We start from the raw sequence: 4,655 nt of genomic DNA, 5'->3' as shown, positions 1-4,655 counted from the left end.
TATGAACAGAAATAGTAGAAAATAGTCATCCTAACTGAATTCAATATCTGCTTATTATCTAAGTCTTTCTAAATTTCTCTCCTTGACAGTACCAATTAGCTACACCCCACGAGGAGATTTATAATGAGAGAAGCCTGAAACCCTGGTAATTAGGAAACTCCTCATTATCACTCATCTTTTGAACAGTGCAGACTGGCAGGCAATTGTCAGCTTTAAATTGGTCAAGCCTTAAATTGGCCAAGGATTTCTGAAGCCTCTCCCTCATGTCAGGAGGAGAAGAAAAAAAAGCTGCAGAGTTTGGGGCCCCTTTCTTGAATTCTCTGAAATGGGATTCAAGCCACATAAGGGGGTCATCTTACTAGCTGAGGCTAAACATCTACTCTGACCTCTGACATCCATGGTTTTTTAATTGGTAGTCTCCATATAACAGCCTGGATTTTCCAGTTTACATCACTGTGTCCTGTCTTAATACCTAACAAATCACTCAACATATTGTAACTGTGAAGCAGAAAAAGGAGCCACACTCTTAATTAATAATAATGGCAGTTAATATTTATTGAATTTTTTTTCACTAAGCACTGCTTGAAGATCTTTGACATGAATCTCCTCACCCAACTTAAGCAACATCTCTGTGAGGTGGGTTCTCTTAACTATTCCATTTTGCAGATGAGAAAGCTGAAGCACAAGAAATGAAATAACTGTCTCAAGGACTCATTGTTTGGAAGTTACAGAGCTGGAATTTCAACCCATTACTGACTGACTTCACAGTCATAGGCTGTAAATATTAGGCTCTAGTACATGGAAAAACAAATTCTGTAATTACAAATCTCCCTAATGGAGCAATTTTCTGTTTGCAGGAGATGGACACTTGCCATTATTCTGGGGCTAAATGTCCCTTGGTTAGGGGAAAGCAATGATTATACAAATGTGACAGAAGATTCTTGCTGGAGGAACTGTGGCTTGAGGAGTTTAAATGCTCTGCAGGGGAGCACATAAAACTATTTTAGTCAATGAAAGTCTTCATCTCTGCAGACTATGATTCCTACAATGCCTATATATTATTGCTTGGTTTTGGAGTGTGTGTGTGTGTGTGTGTGTGTGTGTGTGTGTGTGTGTGTGTATTTAAACAGTTGTATGCTGGAGAAAGAGAGCCAAGAAAATAAAATAGCAGGAGGATGTGTAGACCTGATTATCAAAATGAACCAGAGGAATTCCTTGGTCATCTGTGCTTTCCCTAAACTCTTGATGTCTGACAGCACTTCTTTGGAAGCCCTGAGATCACTCTTGGGAAAAACATGGCCCTGTTGAAAGCCTTAGAGCTATGGAGAGAATGGTAATTCCCACCACAAGTCATCCTGGAAAGAGGCCAGTCCTGACCCCAAAATAAGGACTTCATTGGAAAGCCTAAGACTTCAGGGGTAAAAGGAGACCTGCTTCATCTGTTTGGTTTTTACAGACACAGGCAGAAGAGGTGTACTCAAGGTGTCCCAAAGAGGAGATGTGAGCTGTTCCCTGAAACATGGGGCAAAGTTTGGATTAATTACACATGCAACTGATGCCTCTTGAAATGAATTGGACCTATGGACTCTGAGAGAAGACATATTTAACGGCTAATTTAAAATTTTCCTGTGTGGTAATGAACTTCAATTGGTCTGAGGTCTTTGGTAAAGTCTTGCTGAACATTGTAGCCTGATCTCAGCCTCCCATTGAGTTGAGTAGATTCTCTTTGATTATGCTTGAAGTGAGGTGATTCGAAGAGGAACAGTGGCAGACTGAGTAAAGACAGTGTGTAACTGATGCTTCCTGGTTCAAAATGGCAGATAGACCACCTGGGTTTATGTATTCCCCCTCCCAAAATTCCACAAAATGCCACCGAAGCGATAAGTAAGTTATTAATCCATATAGTAGATGCTATTGGTGCCCTATTCATATGTCTCGGATTCATCATGCTATTAGATGACCACAACAAGCATATTGGAAAATAAAGTTGAAGAAACATCTTGGGATGAAAAGATCAGAGACAGTCAATAGAAAAAGAAAGACGAGGATTAGAAGGTCAGTTCTACAGAAGCAAAATATGACTCACAGGAAAAAAAAGAAGATAACAAGAAAAAGGAAGAGAGGAAACTATCAAATAATAAACACAAGAAAATTTTCCCCAAATTGAAGGACTTAGGTGTTCAGACTGAATAAGTCCAGCAAGAGCTCAACACAATTATTACAATAAGACCCATATTATAGTGGATAATGTTGTGTGCCACCCAGATTTTCCTACAGGACTGAAGCACTCATTTGCACATGACCCAGCTTTGTTGATAGTGGACAATTCTCAGATGATTCCCTCTTGGGTGTTTAACACTGTCTCAAGGGCGTTGCCTCATCCACGATCAGTCCCTTCTTGGGAATGGCTCAAATCCCTGACTACTCAAGAGGAGAAGGGTGCATAAAGGCTCAGCCTACCTGCCTAAGGTGGGATAGCTTTGAAGTCTCTTCATAGAACTGGCTGGAGTCTCTGTGGCAGCTCAGCTTCTGCCTCTGCCCAGTCCTGCCAGCCCTCTCCCTCACAGCGCTGTTTTCAAGAGCAGTCCCCAGTAAGCTTCTTGCACATCAATCTCCATCTCTGGACCCAAGCTGAGACCAAACCAAGGCATATTGTGGTAACGCTTCATAACTCAAAGGAAAAAAACATGATCGTAAAATCTTCCAGGGAGGAAAAACAGTAGATCAACTATAACAGAACTGGAAGCAAAATGACATTAGTTTTCTCAACACAGCAGCAGTATTGAAATCTTAAAAAGCACCTTTTAAATATTTTTGTCCTAGATTTAGATTTACTCCTAGACTCTAGATTTTATCCTAGTAATACATAACTATCAAAATAAGTGCAAGGATGGCATAAAGAATGTTTCATGTGCACAAGTACTCAATACATCAGTATCTTTCTCAATCTTTCTTTGGAAAAGACTGGAGTAAAATGATGCAAGGAGGAATAGCAGCAAACTGAGTATTGATAGTAGACCAAAACAAAGGGGTAAACCAAGAAAGAGGGAGATATGAGGTGTAGGAAAATATGGCATGTTATCCTGAAGATTGACCAAGGGCCAGCCCTAGGAATGCTGTCTTTCAGCAAGCTAAGAGAGAAATCAGCCCAGGCAGGATGAGGAGGACAGAGGGCTCCTGGAGGGAGGGCTCTAGGAACCAAGAAAATTAATACTCATTATTAATAAAGTATTAACTCCAGCAGATATATATGTTTGGACACAAAAGGAAGCATAATTCTAGTGAATTGAATAGTATTTGCAAAATCATAAAAATGTAAACATGGAGTATTGATTTAGTAAAACATGACTATGTTGGAGTGTTATGGAGAAAAAGGAAAATGGTGGGACATGGCGATGGTCTAAGTCCTTATGCAGCATGTAGAGAAGTCAGTGGATACCTTAGTATATGCAAAATTTTAGAAATAATGAAGTCAATACTGGGGGAGGTAGCTAGAAGAGTTAAGGAGGCATTGCTTCTGGGGGACAGAAATGATGGTCAGTGCAAGGAATAACTTTTAAAATTATAAACCTTTAAGGACTGCTTATGTTAGAGTTTTAAGGTTATGTGCATGTATTCACTAAGTACAAAATTTATGGGGTCCCCCGCCCGCTGAGGAGATGAATGAGGATGGGCTTCCTCTCATGGGGTCAGGCATAAAAAGAATGGTGGCGGGGCTTCCCTGTTGGCGCAGTGGTTGAGAGTCCGCCTGCCAATGCAGGGGACATGGGTTCGTGCCCAGGTCCGGGAAGATCCCACATGCCGCGGAGCGGCTGGACCCGTGAGCCATGGCGGCTGAGCCTGCGCGTCCGGAGCCTGTGCTCCGCAATGGGAGAGGCCGCAATAGTAAGAGGCCTGCGTACCGCAAAAAAAAAAAAAAAAAAAAAAAAAAGAATGGTGAATGGTGGCATTTCTAAACCAATTTGTGGTGCATACTGTATGGTTCCTCAACCACTTCTCTACAGTTTGTGAGGAGAAACTGGCAGACCTTTCTCTTCGTATCCAGAAAATTGAAACAACTCTCAATATTTTAGATGCAAAGTTGACATCTATCCCAGGGCTAGATGATGTCACATTTGAAGTATCTCTTATAAGTGTAACTAGGATCACAAATGAAACACATTGTGAAACCACTTCAGAGCAATCACAGCAGTTTACAAGACTCTGGACACAGGAAAGTGAAGTAACACCAGAAAATATCTTAACTGTAGTCAAGGATCCAAGATATGCCAGATACCTCAAAATGGTTCAAGTGGGTGTTCCAGTGACAGCAATAAGAAACAAAATGATATCGGAAGGACTAGACCCAGGTTTTCTTGAGAGGCCAGATGGTCCAGTGCCTGATGGTGAAGGTGAAAAAAATACAGAAGAAAATTCAGATAGCAAATCTTCTTTTAGTGACTAAGTGTAATTTTGATAACAATTACATATACATGTGTTGGTGCACATTTACATTCTATAAGAAAGAGAGCCTGAGCTTTAACTCTTAGTCATAAAAACATCAAATGGCTACATATTCACCACCAAGCTTCCTCTATGTTAAAAAAATAAATAAATAAAGCATTTATAATAATAAAGTTTTTTTAAGTTACTTAATAAAAAAGTTAGAAGTGGTA

At 40.3% G+C, this 4,655-nt stretch overlaps 1 pseudogene; it reads left to right on the top strand.

Moving 5' to 3' along the window:
* The first annotated feature begins 3,659 nt into the window (after positions 1–3,659).
* On the top strand, positions 3,660–4,444 carry LOC116762906 (annotated as a pseudogene).
* Positions 4,445–4,655: the final 211 nt, after the last annotated feature.

The sequence above is a fragment of the Phocoena sinus genome, chromosome 11 (genome assembly GCF_008692025.1).
Source record: "Phocoena sinus isolate mPhoSin1 chromosome 11, mPhoSin1.pri, whole genome shotgun sequence".
In the NCBI taxonomy this organism is placed as follows: domain Eukaryota; kingdom Metazoa; phylum Chordata; class Mammalia; order Artiodactyla; family Phocoenidae; genus Phocoena; species Phocoena sinus.
Note: the sequence above shows the minus strand (reverse complement) of the source record. Positions and strands in the feature narration are given on the sequence as shown.